Below are 19,655 nucleotides of genomic sequence, written 5' to 3'. Positions count from 1 at the left end.
TTTGGAATTTTGGTTTTTCAAGTTGACTTTAAATGACCTTTTTCATGTATGAAATGTACTAACTCGTTTTTTCCTCACAGCAGGTCAACTTGTGTGTGGTTGCAACAGTACGGACCCATTGAATACATTTTTGGAGAAAGGGACATCAGTTGCACCACAGGGCGGGAGGAGGGTGCGGCGCACGATACATTTTCTTTCTTAGGTAAGCATTTTCTAGTGTTTTATACTTTTGGAATTTTGGTTTTTCAAGTTGACTTTAAATGACCTTTTTCATGTATGAAATGTACTAACTCGTTTTTTCCTCACAGCAGGTCAACTTGTGTGTGGTTGCAACAGTACGGTCCCATTGAATACATTTTTGGAGAAAGGGACATCAGTTGCACCACAGGGCGGGAAAAGGGTGCGGCGCACGATACATTTTCTTTCTTAGGTAAGCATTTTCTAGTGTTTTATACTTTTGAAATTTTGGTTTTTCAAGTTGACTTTAAATGACCTTTTTCATGTATGAAATGTACTAACTCGTTTTTTCCTCACAGCAGGTCAACTTGTGTGTGGTTGCAACAGTACGGTCCCATTGAATACATTTTTGGAGAAAGGGACATCAGTTGCACCACAGGGCGGGAGGAGGGTGCGGCGCACGATACATTTTCTTTCTTAGGTAAGCATTTTCTAGTGTTTTATACTTTTGGAATTTTGGTTTTTCAAGTTGACTTTAAATGTTCTTTTTCATGTATGAAATGTACTAACTCGTTTTTTCCTCACAGCAGGTCAACTTGTGTGTGGTTGCAACAGTACGGTCCCAATGAATACATTTTTGGAGAAAGGGACATCAGTCGCACCACAGGGCGGGAGGAGGGTGCGGCGCACGATACATTTTCTTTCTCAGGTAAGCATTTTCTAGTGTTTTATACTTTTGGAATTTTGGTTTTTCAAGTTGACTTTAAATGACCTTTTTCATGTATGAAATGTACTAAATCGTTTTTTCCTCACTGCAGGTCAACTTGTGTGTGGTTGCAACAGTACGGTCCCATTGAATACATTTTTTGAGAAAGGGACATCAGTTGCACCACATGGCGGGAGGAGGGTGCGGCGCACGATACATTTTCTTTCTTAGGTAAGCATTTTCTAGTGTTTTATACTTTTGGAATTTTGGTTTTTCAAGTTGACTTTAAATGACCTTTTTCATGTGTGAAATGTACTAACTCGTTTTTTCCTCACAGCAGGTCAACTTGTGTGTGGTTGCAACAGTACGGTCCCATTGAATACATTTTTGGAGAAAGGGACATCAGTTGCACCACAGGGCGGCAGGAGGGTGCGGCGCACGATACATTTTCTTTCTTAGGTAAGCATTTTCTAGTGTTTTATACTTTTGGAATTTTGGTTTTTCAAGTTGACTTTAAATGACCTTTTTCATGTATGAAATGTACTAACTCGTTTTTTCCTCACAGCAGGTCAACTTGTGTGTGGTTGCAACAGTACGGACCCATTGAATACATTTTTGGAGAAAGGGACATCAGTTGCACCACAGGGCGGGAGGAGGGTGCGGCGCACGATACATTTTCTTTCTTAGGTAAGCATTTTCTAGTGTTTTATACTTTTGGAATTTTGGTTATTCAAGTTGACTTTAAATGACCTTTTTCATGTATGAAATGTACTAACTCGTTTTTTCCTCACAGCAGGTCAACTTGTGTGTGGTTGCAACAGTACGGACCCATTGAATACATTTTTGGAGAAAGGGACATCAGTTGCACCACAGGGCGGGAGGAGGGTGCGGCGCACGATACACTGTTTTCTTAGGTAAGCATTTTCTAGTGTTTTATACTTTTGGAATTTTGGTTTTTCAAGTTGACTTTAAATGACCATTTTCATGTATGAAATGTACTAACTCGTTTTTTCCTCACAGCAGGTCAACTTGTGTGTGGTTGCAACAGTACAGACCCATTGAATACATTTTTGGAGAAAGGGACATCAGTTGCACCACAGGGCGGGAGGAGGGTGCGGCGCACGATACATTTTCTTTCTTAGGTAAGCATTTTCTAGTGTTTTTTACTTTTGGAATTTTGGTTTTTCAAGTTGACTTTAAATGACCCTTTTCATGTATGAAATGTACTAACTCGTTTTTTCCTCACAGCAGGTCAACTTGTGTGTGGTTGCAACAGTACGGACCGATTGAATACATTTTTGGAGAAAGGGACATCAGTTGCACCACAGGGCGGGAGGAGGGTGCGGCGCACGATACATTTTCTTTCTTAGGTAAGCATTTTCTAGTGTTTTATACTTTTGGAATTTTGGTTTTTCAAGTTGACTTTAAATGACCTTTTTCATGTATGAAATGTACTAACTCGTTTTTTCCTCACAGCGGGTCAACTTGTGTGTGGTTGCAACAGTACGGTCCCATTGAATACATTTTTGGAGAAAGGGACATCAGTTGCACCACAGGGCGGGAGGAGGGTGCAGCGCACGATACATTTTCTTTCTTAGGTAAGCATTTTCTAGTGTTTTATACTTTTGGAATTTTGGTTTTTCAAGTTGACTTTAAATGACCTTTTTCATGTATGAAATGTACTAACTCGTTTTTTCCTCACAGCAGGTCAACTTGTGTGTGGTTGCAACAGTACGGACCCATTGAATACATTTTTGGAGAAAGGGACATCAGTTGCACCTTAGGGCGGGAGGAGGGTGCGGCGCACAATACATTTTCTTTCTTAGGTAAGCATTTTCTAGTGATTTATACTTTTGGAAGTTTGGTTTTTCAAGTTGACTTTAAATGACATTTTTCATGTATGAAATGTACTAACTCGTTTTTTCCTCACAGCAGGTCAACTTGTGTGTGGTTGCAACAGTACGGTCCCATTGAATACATTTTTGGAGAAAGGGACATCAGTTGCACCACAGGGCGGGAGGAGGGTGCGGCGCACGATACATTTTCTTTCTTAGGTAAGCATTTTCTAGTCTTTTATACTTTTGGAATTTTGGTTTTTCAAGTTGACTTTAAATGACCTTTTTCATGTATGAAATGTACTAACTCGTTTTTTCCTCACAGCAGGTCAACTTGTGTGTGGTTGCAACAGTACGGACCCATTGAATACATTTTTGGAGAAAGGGACATCAGTTGCACCACAGGGCGGGAGGAGGGTGCGGCGCACGATACATTTTCTTTCTTAGGTAAGCATTTTCTAGTGTTTTATACTTTTGGAATTTTGGTTTTTCAAGTTGACTTTAAATGACCTTTTTCATGTATGAAATGTACTAACTCGTTTTTTCCTCACAGCAGGTCAACTTGTGTGTGGTTGCAACAGTACGGTCCCATTGAATACATTTTTGGAGAAAGGGACATCAGTTGCACCACAGGGCGGGAAAAGGGTGCGGCGCACGATACATTTTCTTTCTTAGGTAAGCATTTTCTAGTGTTTTATACTTTTGAAATTTTGGTTTTTCAAGTTGACTTTAAATGACCTTTTTCATGTATGAAATGTACTAACTCGTTTTTTCCTCACAGCAGGTCAACTTGTGTGTTGTTGCAACAGTACGGTCCCATTGAATACATTTTTGGAGAAAGGGACATCAGTTGCACCACAGGGCGGGAGGAGGGTGCGGCGCACGATACATTTTCTTTCTTAGGTAAGCATTTTCTAGTGTTTTATACTTTTGGAATTTTGGTTTTTCAAGTTGACTTTAAATTACCTTTTTCATGTATGAAATGTACTAACTCGTTTTTTCCTCACAGCAGGTCAACTTGTGTGTGGTTGCAACAGTACGGACCCATTGAATACATTTTTGAAGAAAGGGACATCAGTTGCACCACAGGGCGGGAGGAGGGTGCGGCGCACAATACATTTTCTTTCTTAGGTAAGAATTTTCTAGTGTTTTATACTTTTGGAAGTTTGGTTTTTCAAGTTGACTTTAAATGACCTTTTTCATGTATGAAATGTACTAACTCGTTTTTTCCTCACAGCAGGTCAACTTGTGTGTGGTTGCAACAGTACGGTCCCATTGAATACATTTTTGGAGAAAGGGACATCAGTTGCACCACAGGGTGGGAGGTGGGTGCGGCGCACGATACATTTTCTTTCTTAGGTAAGCATTTTCTAGTGTTTTATACTTTTGGAATTTTGGTTTTTCAAGTTGACTTTAAATGACCTTTTTCATGTATGAAATGTACTAACTCGTTTTTTCCTCACAGCAGGTCAACTTGTGTGTGGTTGCAACAGTACAGTCCCATTGAATACATTTTTGGAGAAAGGGACATCAGTTGCACCACAGGGCAGGAGGAGGGTGCGGCGCACGATATATTTTCTTTCTTAGGTAAGCATTTTCTAGTGTTTTATACTTCTGGAATTTTGGTTTTTCAAGTTGACTATAAATGACCTTTTTCATGTATGAAATGTACTAACTCGTTTTTTCCTCACAGCAGGTCAACTTGTGTGTGGTTGCAACAGTACGGTCCCATTGAATACATTTTTGGAGAAAGGGACATCAGTTGCACCACAGGGCGGGAGGAGGGTGCGGCGCACGATATATTTTCTTTCTTAGGTAAGCATTTTCTAGTGTTTTATACTTTTGGAATTTTGGTTTTTCAAGTTGACTTTAAATGACCTTTTTCATGTATGAAATGTACTAACCCGTTTTTTCCTCACAGCAGGTCAACTTGTGTGTGGTTGCAACAGTACGGTCCCATTGAATACATTTTTGGAGAAAGGGACATCAGTTGCACCACAGGGCGGGAGGAGGGCGCGGCGCACGATATATTTTCTTTCTTAGTTAAGCATTTTCTAGTGTTTTATACTTTTGGAATTTTGGTTTTTCAAGTTGACTTTAAATGACCTTTTTCATGTATGAAATGTACTAACTCGTTTTTTCCTCACAGCAGGTCAACTTGTGTGTGGTTGCAACAGTACGGTCCCATTGAATACATTTTTGGAGAAAGGGACATCAGTTGCACCACAGGGCGAGAGGAGGGTGCGGCGCACGATACATTTTCTTTCTTAGGTAAGCATTTTCTAGTGTTTTATACTTTTGGAATTTTGGTTTTTCAAGTTGACTTTAAATGACCTTTTTCATGTATGAAATGTACTAACTCGTTTTTTCCTCACAGCAGGTCAACTTGTGTGTGGTTGCAACAGTACGGTCCCATTGAATACATTTTTGGAGAAAGGGACATCAGTTGCACCACAGGGCGGGAGGAGGGTGCGGCGCACGATACATTTTCTTTCTTAGGTAAGCATTTTCTAGTGTTTTATACTTTTGGAATTTTGGTTTTTCAAGTTGACTTTAAATTACCTTTTTCATGTATGAAATGTACTAACTCGTTTTTTCCTCACAGCAGGTCAACTTGTGTGTGGTTGCAACAGTACGGTCCCATTGAATACATTTTTGGAGAAAGGGACATCAGTTGCACCACAGGGCGGGAGGAGGGTGCGGCGCACGATATATTTTCTTTCTTAGGTAAGCATTTTCTAGTGTTTTATACTTTTGGAATTTTGGTTTTTCAAGTTGACTTTAAATGACCTTTTTCATGTATGAAATGTACTAACTCGTTTTTTCCTCACAGCAGGTCAACTTGTGTGTGGTTGCAACAGTACGGTCCCATTGAATACATTTTTGGAGAAAGGGACATCAGTTGCACCACAGGGCGGGAAGAGGGCGCGGCGCACGATATATTTTCTTTCTTAGGTAAGCATTTTCTAGTGTTTTATACTTTTGGAATTTTGGTTTTTCAAGTTGACTTTAAATGACCTTTTTCATGTATGAAATGTACTAACTCGTTTTTTCCTCACAGCAGGTCAACTTGTGTGTGGTTGCAACAGTACGGTCCCATTGAATACATTTTTGGAGAAAGGGACATCAGTTGCACCACAGAGCGAGAGGAGGGTGCGGCGCACGAAACATTTTCTTTCTTAGGTAAGCATTTTCTAGTGTTTTATACTTTTGGAATTTTGGTTTTTCAAGTTGACTTTAAATGACCTTTTTCATGTATGAAATGTACTAACTCGTTTTTTCCTCACAGCAGGTCAACTTGTGTGTGGTTGCAACAGTACGGTCCCATTGAATACATTTTTGGAGAAAGGGACATCAGTTGCACCACAGGGCGGGAGGAGGGTGCGGCGCACGATATATTTTCTTTCTTAGGTAAGCATTTTCTAGTGTTTTATACTTTTGGAATTTTGGTTTTTCAAGTTGACTTTAAATGACCTTTTTCATGTATGAAATGTACTAACTCGTTTTTTCCTCACAGCAGGTCAACTTGTGTGTGGTTGCAACAGTACGGTCCCATTGAATACATTTTTGGAGAAAGGGACATCAGTTGCACCACAGGGCGGGAGGAGGGTGCAGCGCACGATATATTTTCTTTCTTAGGTAAGCATTTTCTAGTGTTTTATACTTTTGGAATTTTGGTTTTTCAAGTTGACTTTAAATGACCTTTTTCATGTATGAAATGTACTAACTCGTTTTTTCCTCACAGCAGGTCAACTTGTGTGTGGTTGCAACAGTACGGTCCCATTGAATACATTTTTGGAGAAAGGGACATCAGTTGCACCACAGGGCGGGAGGAGGGCGCGGCGCACGATATATTTTCTTTCTTAGGTAAGCATTTTCTAGTGTTTTATACTTTTGGAATTTTGGTTTTTCAAGTTGACTTTAAATGACCTTTTTCATGTATGAAATGTACTAACTCGTTTTTTCCTCACAGCAGGTCAACTTGTGTGTGGTTGCAACAGTACGGTCCCATTGAATACATTTTTGGAGAAAGGGACATCAGTTGCACCACAGGGCGGGAGGAGGGTGCGGCGCACGATACATTTTCTTTCTTAGGTAAGCATTTTCTAGTGTTTTATACTTTTGGAATTATGGTTTTTCAAGTTGACTTGAAATGACCTTTTTCATGTATAAAATGTACTAACTCGTTTTTTCCTCACAGCAGGTCAACTTGTGTGTGGTTGCAACAGTACGGTCCCATTGAATACATTTTTGGAGAAAGGGACATCAGTTGCACCACAGGGCAGGAGGAGGGTGCGGCGCACGATATATTTTCTTTCTTAGGTAAGCATTTTCTAGTGTTTTATACTTTTGGAATTTTGGTTTTTCAAGTTGACTTTAAATGACATTTTTCATGTATGAAATGTACTAACTCGTTTTTTCCTCACAGCAGGTCAACTTGTGTGTGGTTGCAACAGTACGGTCCCATTGAATACATTTTTGGAGAAAGGGACATCAGTTGCACCACAGGGCGGGAGGAGGGTGCGGCGCACGATACATTTTCTTTCTTAGGTAAGCATTTTCTAGTGTTTTATACTTTTGGAATTTTGGTTTTTCAAGTTGACTTTAAATGACCTTTTTCATGTATGAAATGTACTAACTCATTTTTTCCTCACAGCAGGTCAACTTGTGTGTGGTTGCAACAGTACGGTCCCATTGAATACATTTTTGGAGAAAGGGACATCAGTTGCACCACAGGGCGGCAGGAGGGTGCGGCGCACGATATATTTTCTTTCTTAGGTAAGCATTTTCTAGTGTTTTATACTTTTGGAATTTTGGTTTTTCAAGTTGACTTTAAATGACCTTTTTCATGTATGAAATGAACTAACTCGTTTTTTCCTCGCAGCAGGTCAACTTGTGTGTGGTTGCAACAGTACGGTACCATTGAATACATTTTTGGAGAAAGGGACATCAGTTGCACCACAGTGCGGGAGGAGGGTGCGGCGCACGATACATTTTCTTTCTTAGGTAAGCATTTTCTAGTGTTTTATACTTTTGGAATTTTGGTTTTTCAAGTTGACTTTAAATGACCTTTTTCATGTATGAAATGTACTAACTCGTTTTTTCCTCACAGCAGGTCAACTTGTGTGTGGTTGCAACAGTACGGTCCCACTGAATACATTTTTGGAGAAAGGGACATCAGTTGCACCACAGGGCAGGAGGAGCGTGCGGCGCACGATATATTTTCTTTCTTAGGTAAGCATTTTCTAGTGTTTTATACTTTTGGAATTTTGGTTTTTCAAGTTGACTTTAATGACCTTTTTCATGTATGAAATGTACTAACTCGTTTTTTCCTCACAGCAGGTCAACTTGTGTGTGGTTGCAACAGTACGGTCCCATTGAATACATTTTTGGAGAAAGGGACATCAGTTGCACCACAGGGCGGGAGGAGGGTGCGGCGCACGATATATTTTCTTTCTTAGGTAAGCATTTTCTAGTGTTTTATACTTTTGGAATTTTGGTTTATCAAGTTGACTTTAAATGACCTTTTTCATGTATGAAATGTACTAACTCGTTTTTTCCTCACAGCAGGTCAACTTGTGTGTGGTTGCAACTGTACGGTCCCATTGACTACATTTTTGGAGAAAGGGACATCAGTTGCACCACAGGGCGGGAGGAGGGTGCGGCGCACGATAACATTTTCTTTCTTAGGTAAGCATTTTCTAGTGTTTTATACTTTTGGAATTTTGGTTTTTCAAGTTGACTTTAAATGACCTTTTTCATGTATGAAATGTACTAACTCGTTTTTACCTCACAGCAGGTCAACTTGTGTGTGGTTGCAACAGTACGGTCCCATTGAATACATTTTTGGAGAAAGGGACATCAGTTGCACCACAGGGCGGGACGAGGGTGCGGCGCACGATACATTTTCTTTCTTAGGTAAGCATTTTCTAGTGTTTTATACTTTTGGAATTTTGGTTTTTCAAGTTGACTTTAAATGACCTTTTTCATGTATGAAATGTACTAACCCGTTTTTTCCTCACAGCAGGTCAACTTGTGTGTGGTTGCAACAGTACGGTCCCATTGAATACATTTTTGGAGAAAGGGACATCATTTGCACCACAGGGCAGGAGGAGGGTGCGGCGCACGATATATTTTCTTTCTTAGATAAGCATTTTTTAGTGTTTTATACTTTTGGAATTTTGGTTTTTCAAGTTGACTTTAAATGACATTTTTCATGTATGAAATGTACTAAGTCGTTTTTTCCTCACAGCAGGTCAACTTGTGTGTGGTTGCAACAGTACGGTCCCATTGAATACATTTTTGGAGAAAGGTACATCAGTTGCACCACAGGGCGGGAGGAGGGTGCGGCGCACGATATATTTTCTTTCTTAGGTAAGCATTTTCTAGTGTTTTATACTTTTGGAATTTTGGTTTTTCAAGTTGACTTTAAATGACCTTTTTCTTGTATGAAATGTACTAACTCGTTTTTTCCTCACAGCAGGTCAACTTGTGTGTGGTTGCAACAGTACGGTCCCATTGAATACATTTTTGGAGAAAGGGACATCAGTTGCACCACAGGGCGGGAGGAGGGTGCGGCGCACGATACATTTTCTTTCTTAGGTAAGCATTTTCTAGTGTTTTATACTTTTGGAATTTTGGTTTTTCAAGTTGACTTTAAATGACCTTTTTCATGTGTGAAATGTACTAACTCGTTTTTTCGTCACAGCAGGTCAACTTGTGTGTGGTTGCAACAGTACGGTCCCATTGAATACATTTTTGGAGAAAGGGACATCAGTTGCACCACAGGGCAGGAGGAGGGTGCGGCGCACGATATATTTTCTTTCTTAGGTAAGCATTTTCTAGTGTTTTATACTTTTGGAATTTTGGTTTTTCAAGTTGACTTTAAATGACATTTTTCATGTATGAAATGTACTAACTCGTTTTTTCCTCACAGCAGGTCAACTTGTGTGTGGTTGCAACAGTACGGTCCCATTGAATACATTTTTGGAGAAAGGGACATCAGTTGCACCACAGGGCGGGAGGAGGGTGCGGCGCACGATATATTTTCTTTCTTAGGTAAGCATTTTCTAGTGTTTTATACTTTTGGAATTTTGGTTTTTCAAGTTGACTTTAAATGACCTTTTTCATGTATGAAATGTACTAACTCGTTTTTTCCTCACAGCAGGTCAACTTGTGTGTGGTTGCAACAGTACGGTCCCATTGAATACATTTTTGGAGAAAGGGACATCAGTTGCACCACAGGGCGGGAGGAGGGTGCGGCGCACGATATATTTTCTTTCTTAGGTAAGCATTTTCTAGTGTTTTATACTTTTGGAATTTTGGTTTTTCAAGTTGACTTTAAATGACCTTTTTCATGTATGAAATGTACTAACTCGTTTTTTCCTCACAGCGGGTCAACTTGTGTGTGGTTGCAACAGTACGGTCCCATTGAATACATTTTTGGAGAAAGGGACATCAGTTGCACCACAGGCCGGGAGGAGGGTGCGGCGCACGATATATTTTCTTTCTTAGGTAAGCATTTTCTAGTGTTTTATACTTTTGGAATTTTGTTTTTTCAAGTTGACTTTAAATGACCTTTTTCATGTATGAAATGTACTAACTCGTTTTTTCCTCACAGCAGGTCAACTTGTGTGTGGTTGCAACAGTACGGTCCCATTGAATACATTTTTGGAGTAAGGGACATCAGTTGCACCACAGGGCTGGAGGAGGGTGCGGCGCACGATATATTTTCTTTCTTAGGTAAGCATTTTCTAGTGTTTTATACTTTTGGAATTTTGGTTTTTCAAGTTGACTTTAAATGACATTTTTCATGTATGAAATGTACTAACTCGTTTTTTCCTCACAGCAGGTCAACTTGTGTGTGGTTGCAACAGTACGGTCCCATTGAATACATTTTTGGAGAAAGGGACATCAGTTGCACCACAGGGCAGGAGGAGGGTGCGGCGCACGATATATTTTCTTTCTTAGATAAGCATTTTTTAGTGTTTTATACTTTTGGAATTTTGGTTTTTCAAGTTGACTTTAAATGACATTTTTCATGTATGAAATGTACTAAGTCGTTTTTTCCTCACAGCAGGTCAACTTGTGTGTGGTTGCAACAGTACGGTCCCATTGAATACATTTTTGGAGAAAGGTACATCAGTTGTCCCACAGGGCGGGAGGAGGGTGCGGTGCACGATATATTTTCTTTCTTAGGTAAGCATTTTCTAGTGTTTTATACTTTTGGAATTTTGGTTTCTCAAGTTGACTTTAAATGACCTTTTTCTTGTATGAAATGTACTAACTCGTTTTTTCCTCACAGCAGGTCAACTTGTGTGTGGTTGCAACAATACGGTCCCATTGAATACATTTTTGGAGAAAGGGACATCAGTTGCACCACAGGGCGGGAGAAGGGTGCGGCGCACGATACATTTTCTTTCTTAGGTAAGCATTTTCTAGTGTTTTATACTTTTGGAATTTTGGTTTTTCAAGTTGACTTTAAATGACCTTTTTCATGTATGAAATGTACTAACTCGTTTTTTCCTCACAGCAGGTCAACTTGTGTGTGGTTGCAACAGTACGGTCCCATTGAATACATTTTTGGAGAAAGGGACATCAGTTGCACCACAGGGCGGGAGGAGGGTGCGGCGCACGATATATTTTCTTTCTTAGGTAAGCATTTTCTAGTGTTTTATACTTTTGGAATTTTGGTTTTTCAAGTTGACTTTAAATGACATTTTTCATGTATGAAATGTACTAACTCGTTTTTTCCTCACAGCAGGTCAACTTGTGTGTGGTTGCAACAGTACGGTCCCATTGAATACATTTTTGGAGTAAGGGACATCAGTTGCACCACAGGGCTGGAGGAGGGTGCGGCGCACGATATATTTTCTTTCTTAGGTAAGCATTTTCTAGTGTTTTATACTTTTGGAATTTTGGTTTTTCAAGTTGACTTTAAATGACATTTTTCATGTATGAAATGTACTAACTCGTTTTTTCCTCACAGCAGGTCAACTTGTGTGTGGTTGCAACAGTACGGTCCCATTGAATACATTTTTGGAGAAAGGGACATCAGTTGCACCACAGGGCAGGAGGAGGGTGCGGCGCACGATATATTTTCTTTCTTAGATAAGCATTTTTTAGTGTTTTATACTTTTGGAATTTTGGTTTTTCAAGTTGACTTTAAATGACATTTTTCATGTATGAAATGTACTAAGTCGTTTTTTCCTCACAGCAGGTCAACTTGTGTGTGGTTGCAACAGTACGGTCCCATTGAATACATTTTTGGAGAAAGGTACATCAGTTGCACCACAGGGCGGGAGGAGGGTGCGGTGCACGATATATTTTCTTTCTTAGGTAAGCATTTTCTAGTGTTTTATACTTTTGGAATTTTGGTTTCTCAAGTTGACTTTAAATGACCTTTTTCTTGTATGAAATGTACTAACTCGTTTTTTCCTCACAGCAGGTCAACTTGTGTGTGGTTGCAACAGTACGGTCCCATTGAATACATTTTTGGAGAAAGGGACATCAGTTGCACCACAGGGCGGGAGAAGGGTGCGGCGCACGATACATTTTCTTTCTTAGGTAAGCATTTTCTAGTGTTTTATACTTTTGGAATTTTGGTTTTTCAAGTTGACTTTAAATGACCTTTTTCATGTATGAAATGTACTAACTCGTTTTTTCCTCACAGCAGGTCAACTTGTGTGTGGTTGCAACAGTACGGTCCCATTGAATACATTTTTGGAGAAAGGGACATCAGTTGCACCACAGGGCGGGAGGAGGGTGCGGCGCACGATATATTTTCTTTCTTAGGTAAGCATTTTCTAGTGTTTTATACTTTTGGAATTTTGGTTTTTCAAGTTGACTTTAAATGACATTTTTCATGTATGAAATGTACTAACTCGTTTTTTCCTCACAGCAGGTCAACTTGTGTGTGGTTGCAACAGTACGGTCCCATTGAATACATTTTTGGAGAAAGGGACATCAGTTGCACCACAGGGCGGGAGGAGGGTGCGGCGCACGATATATTTTCTTTCTTAGGTAAGCATTTTCTAGTGTTTTATACTTTTGGAATTTTGGTTTTTCAAGTTGACTTTAAATGACCTTTTTCATGTATGAAATGTACTAACTCGTTTTTTCCTCACAGCAGGTCAACTTGTGTGTGGTTGCAACAGTACGGTCCCATTGAATACATTTTTGGAGAAAGGGACATCAGTTGCACCACAGGGCGGGAGGAGGGTGCGGCGCACGATATATTTTCTTTCTTAGGTAAGCATTTTCTAGTGTTTTATACTTTTGGAATTTAGGTTTTTCAAGTTGACTTTAAATGACCTTTTTCATGTATGAAATGAACTAACTCGTTTTTTCCTCGCAGCAGGTCAACTTGTGTGTGGTTGCAACAGTACGGTCCCATTGAATACATTTTTGGAGAAAGGGACATCAGTTGCACCACAGGGCGGGACGAGGGTGCGGCGCACGATATATTTTCTTTCTTAGGTAAGCATTTTCTAGTGTTTTATACTTTTGGAATTTTGGTTTTTCAAGTTGACTTTAAATGACATTTTTCATGTATGAAATGTACTAACTCGTTTTTTCCTCACAGCAGGTCAACTTGTGTGTGGTTGCAACAGTATGGTCCCATTGAATACATTTTTGGAGAAAGGGACATCAGTTGCACCACAGGGCGGGAGGAGGGTGCGGCGCACGATATATTTTCAATCTTAGGTAGGCATTTTCTAGTGTTTTATACTTTTGGAATTTTGGTTTTTCAAGTTGATTTTAAATGACATTTTTCATGTATGAAATGTACTAACTCGTTTTTTCCTCGCAGCAGGTCAGCTTGTGTGTGGTTGCTACAGTACGGTCCCATTGAATACATTTTTGGAGAAAGGGACATCAGTTGCACCACAGGGCAGGAGGAGGGTGCGGCGCACGATACATTTTCTTTCTTAGGTAAGCATTTTCTAGTGTTTTATACTTTTGGAATTTTGGTTTTTCAAGTTGACTTTAAATGACCTTTTTCATGTATGAAATGTACTAACTCGTTTTCTCCTCACAGCAGGTCAACTTGTGTGTGGTTGCAACAGTACGGTCCCAATGAATACATTTTTGGAGTAAGGGACATCAGTTGCACCACAGGGCGGGAGGAGGGTGCGGCGCACGATATATTTTCTTTCTTAGGTAAGCATTTTTTAGTGTTTTATACTTTTGGAATTTTGGTTTTTCAAGTTGACTTTAAATGACATTTTTCATGTATGAAATGTACTAACTCGTTTTTTCCTCACAGCAGGTCAACTTGTGTGTGGTTGCAACTGTACGGTCCCATTGAATACATTTTTGGAGAAAGGGACATCAGTTGCACCACAGGGCGGGAGGAGGGTGCGGCGCACGATACATTTTCTTTCTTAGGTAAGCATTTTTTAGTGTTTTATACTTTTGGAATTTTGGTTTTTCAAGTTGACTTTAAATGACATTTTTCATGTATGAAATGTACTAACTCGTTTTTTCCTCGCAGCAGGTCAACTTGTGTGTGGTTGCAACAGTACGGTCCCATTGAATACATTTTTGGAGAAAGGGACATCAGTTGCACCACAGGGCAGGAGGAGGGTGCGGCGCACGATATATTTCCTTTCTTAGGTAAGCATTTTCTAGTGTTTTATACTTTTGGAATTTTGGTTTTTCAAGTTGACTTTAAATGACATTTTTCATGTATGAAATGTACTAACTCGTTTTTTCCTCGCAGCAGGTCAACTTGTGTGTGGTTGCAACAGTACGGTCCCATTGAATACATTTTTGGAGAAAGGGACATCAGTTGCACCACAGGGCGGGAGGAGGGTGCGGCGCACGATATATTTTCTTTCTTAGGTAAGCATTTTTTAGTGTTTTATACTTTTGGAATTTTGGTTTTTCAAGTTGACTTTAAATGACATTTTTCATGTATGAAATGTACTAACTCGTTTTTTCCTCGCAGCAGGTCAACTTGTGTGTGGTTGCAACCGTACGGACCCATTGAAAACATTTTTGGAGAAAGGGACATCAGTTGCACCACATTGCCGGAGGAGGGTGCGGCGCACGATATATTTTCTTTCTTAGGTAAGCATTTTCTAGTGTTTTATACTTTTGGAATTTTGGTTTTTCAAGTTGACTTTAAATGACCTTTTTCATGTATGAAATGTACTAACTCGTTTTTTCCTCGCAGCAGGTCAACTTGTGTGTGGTTGCAACAGTACGGTCCCATTGAATACATTTTTGGAGAAAGGGACATCAGTTGCACCACAGGGCAGGAGGAGGGTGCGGCGCACGATATATTTTCTTTCTTAGGTAAGCATTTTCTAGTGTTTTATACTTTTGGAAGTTTGGTTTTTCAAGTTGACTTTAAATGACATTTTTCATGTATGAAATGTACTAACTCGTTTTTTCCTCGCAGCAGGTCAACTTGTGTGTGGTTGCAACAGTACGGTCCCATTGAATACATTTTTGGAGAAAGGGACATCAGTTGCACCACAGGGCGGGAGGAGGGTGCGGCGCACGATATATTTTCTTTCTTAGGTAAGCATTTTCTAGTGTTTTATACTTTTGGAATTTTGGTTTTTCAAGTTGACTTTAAATGACATTTTTCATGTATGAAATGTACTAACTCGTTTTTTCCTCGCAGCAGGTCAACTTGTGTGTGGTTGCAACAGTACGGTCCCATCGAATACATTTTTGGAGAAAGGGACATCAGTTGCACCACAGGGCGGGAGGAGGGTGCGGCGCACGATATATTTTCTTTCTTAGGTAACCATTTTCTAGTGTTTTATACTTTTGGAATTTTTATTTTTCAAGTTGACTTTAAATGACATTTTTCATGTATGAAATGTACTAACTCGTTTTTTCCTCGCAGCAGGTCAACTTGTGTGTGGTTGCAACAGTACGGTCCCATTGAATACATTTTTGGAGAAAGGGACATCAGTTGCACCACAGGGCGGGAGGAGGGTGCGGCGCACGATATATTTTCCTTCTTAGGTAAGCATTTTCTAGTGTTTTATACTTTTGGAATTTTGGTTTTTCAAGTTGACTTTAAATGACATTTTTCATGTATGAAATGTACTAACTCGTTTTTTCCTCGCAGCAGGTCAACTTGTGTGTGGTTGCAACAGTACGGTCCCATTGAATGCATTTTTGGAGAAAGGGACATCAGTTGCACCACAGGGCGGGAGGAGGGTGCGGCGCAAGATATATTTTCTTTCTTAGGTAAGTATTTTTTAGTGTTTTATACTTTTGGAATTTTGGTTTTTCAAGTTGACTTTAAATGACCTTTTTCATGTATGAAATGTACTAACTCGTTTTTTCCTCACAGCAGGTCAACTTGTGTGTGGTTGCAACAGTACGGTCCCAATGAATACATTTTTGGAGAAAGGGACATCAGTTGCACCACAGGGCAGGAGGAGGGTGCGGCGCACGATATATTTTCTTTCTTAGGTAAGCATTTTTTAGTGTTTTATACTTTTGGAATTTTGGTTTTTCAAGTTGACTTTAAATGACATTTTTCATGTATGAAATGTACTAACTCGTTTTTTCCTCACAGCAGGTCAACTTGTGTGTGGTTGCAACTGTACGGTCCCATTGAATACTTTTTTGGAGAAAGGGACATCAGTTGCACCACAGGGCGGGAGGAGGGTGCGGCGCACGATACATTTTCTTTCTTAGGTAAGCATTTTTTAGTGTTTTATACTTTTGGAATTTTGGTTTTTCAAGTTGACTTTAAATGACATTTTTCATGTATGAAATGTACTAACTCGTTTTTTCCTCGCAGCAGGTCAACTTGTGTGTGGTTGCAACTGTACGGTCCCATTGACTACATTTTTGGAGAAAGGGACATCAGTTGCACCACAGGGCAGGAGGAGGGTGCGGCGCACGATATATTTTCTTTCTTAGGTAAGCATTTTCTAGTGTTTTATACTTTTGGAATTTTGGTTTTTCAAGTTGACTTTAAATGACATTTTTCATGTATGAAATGTACTAACTCGTTTTTTCCTCGCAGCAGGTCAACTTGTGTGTGGTTGCAACAGTACGGTCCCATCGAATACATTTTTGGAGAAAGGGACATCAGTTGCACCACAGGGCGGGAGGAGGGTGCGGCGCACGATATATTTTCTTTCTTAGGTAAGCATTTTCTAGTGTTTTATACTTTTGGAATTTTTATTTTTCAAGTTGACTTTAAATGACATTTTTCATGTATGAAATGTACTAACTCGTTTTTTCCTCGCAGCAGGTCAACTTGTGTGTGGTTGCAACAGTACGGTCCCATTGAATACATTTTTGGAGAAAGGGACATCAGTTGCACCACAGGGCGGGAGAAGGGTGCGGCGCACGATATATTTTCTTTCTTAGGTAAGCATTTTCTAGTGTTTTATACTTTTGGAATTTTGGTTTTTCAAGTTGACTTTAAATGACATTTTTCATGTATGAAATGTACTAACTCGTTTTTTCCTCGCAGCAGGTCAACTTGTGTGTGGTTGCAACAGTACGGTCCCATTGAATGCATTTTTGGAGAAAGGGACATCAGTTGCACCACAGGGCGGGAGGAGGGTGCGGCGCACGATATATTTTCTTTCTTAGGTAAGTATTTTTTAGTGTTTTATACTTTTGGAATTTTGGTTTTTCAAGTTGACTTTAAATGACATTTTTCATGTATGAAATGTACTAACTCATTTTTTCCTCGCAGCAGGTCAACTTGTGTGTGGTTGCAACAGTACGGTCCCATTGAATACATTTTTGGAGAAAGGGACATCAGTTGCACCACAGGGCGGGAGGAGGGTGCGGCGCACGATATATTTTCTTTCTTAGGTAAGTATTTTTTAGTGTTTTATACTTTTGGAATTTTGGTTTTTCAAGTTGACTTTAAATGACATTTTTCATGTATGAAATGTACTAACTCATTTTTTCCTCGCAGCAGGTCAACTTGTGTGTGGTTGCAACAGTACGGTCCCATTGAATACATTTTTGGAGAAAGGGACATCAGTTGCACCACAGGGCGGGAGGAGGGTGCGGCGCACGATATATTTTCTTTCTTAGGTAAGCATTTTCTAGTGTTTTATACTTTTGGAATTTTGGTTTTTCAAGTTGACTTTAAATGACCTTTTTCATGTATGAAATGTACTAACTCGTTTTTTCCTCACAGCAGGTCAACTTGTGTGTGGTTGCAACAGTACGGTCCCATTGAATACATTTTTGGAGAAACGGACATCAGTTGCACCACAGGGCGGGAGGAGGGTGCGGCGCACGATATATTTTCTTTCTGAGGTAAGCATTTTTTAGTGTTTTATACTTTTGGAATTTTGGTTTTTCAAGTTGACTTTAAATGACATTTTTCATGTATGAAATGTACTAACTCGTTTTTTCCTCGCAGCAGGTCAACTTGTGTGTGGTTGCAACAGTACGGTCCCATCGAATACATTTTTGGAGAAAGGGACATCAGTTGCACCACAGGGCGGGAGGAGGGTGCGGCGCACGATATATTTTCTTTCTTAGGTAAGCATTTTCTAGTGTTTTATACTTTTGGAATTTTTATTTTTCAAGTTGACTTTAAATGACATTTTTCATGTATGAAATGTACTAACTCGTTTTTTCCTCGCAGCAGGTCAACTTGTGTGTGGTTGCAACAGTACGGTCCCATTGAATACATTTTTGGAGAAAGGGACATCAGTTGCACCACAGGGCGGGAGAAGGGTGCGGCGCACGATATATTTTCTTTCTTAGGTAAGCATTTTCTAGTGTTTTATACTTTTGGAATTTTGGTTTTTCAAGTTGACTTTAAATGACATTTTTCATGTATGAAATGTACTAACTCGTTTTTTCCTCGCAGCAGGTCAACTTGTGTGTGGTTGCAACAGTACGGTCCCATTGAATGCATTTTTGGAGAAAGGGACATCAGTTGCACCACAGGGCGGGAGGAGGGTGCGGCGCACGATATATTTTCTTTCTTAGGTAAGTATTTTTTAGTGTTTTATACTTTTGGAATTTTGGTTTTTCAAGTTGACTTTAAATGACATTTTTCATGTATGAAATGTACTAACTCATTTTTTCCTCGCAGCAGGTCAACTTGTGTGTGGTTGCAACAGTACGGTCCCATTGAATACATTTTTGGAGAAAGGGACATCAGTTGCACCACAGGGCGGGAGGAGGGTGCGGCGCACGATATATTTTCTTTCTTAGGTAAGCATTTTCTAGTGTTTTATACTTTTGGAATTTTGGTTTTTCAAGTTGACTTTAAATGACCTTTTTCATGTATGAAATGTACTAACTCGTTTTTTCCTCACAGCAGGTCAACTTGTGTGTGGTTGCAACAGTACGGTCCCATTGAATACATTTTTGGAGAAACGGACATCAGTTGCACCACAGGGCGGGAGGAGGGTGCGGCGCACGATATATTTTCTTTCTGAGGTAAGCATTTTTTAGTGTTTTATACTTTTGGAATTTTGGTTTTTCAAGTTGACTTTAAATGACATTTTTCATGTATGAAATGTACTAACTCGTTTTTTCCTCACAGCAGGTCAACTTGTGTGTGGTTGCAACAGTACGGTCCCAAGGAATACATTTTTGGAGAAAGGGACATCAGTTGCACCACAGGGCGGGAGGAGGGTGCGGCGCACGATATATTTTCTTTCTTAGGTAAGCATTTTTTAGTGTTTTTTACTTTTGGAATTTTGGTTTTTCAAGTTGACTTTAAATGACATTTTTCATGTATGAAATGTACTAACTCGTTTTTTCCTCGCAGCAGGTCAACTTGTGTGTGGTTGCAACAGTACGGTCCCATTGAATACATTTTTGGAGAAAGGGACATCAGTTGCACCACAGGGCGGGAGGAGGGTGCGGCGCACGATATATTTTCTTTCTTAGGTAAGCATTTTCTAGTGTTTTATACTTTTGGAATTTTGGTTTTTCAAGTTGACTTTAAATGACATTTTTCATGT

The sequence above is a fragment of the Schistocerca americana genome, chromosome 5, assembly GCF_021461395.2.
Source record: "Schistocerca americana isolate TAMUIC-IGC-003095 chromosome 5, iqSchAmer2.1, whole genome shotgun sequence".
Lineage (NCBI taxonomy): Eukaryota > Metazoa > Arthropoda > Insecta > Orthoptera > Acrididae > Schistocerca > Schistocerca americana.
Note: the sequence above shows the minus strand (reverse complement) of the source record.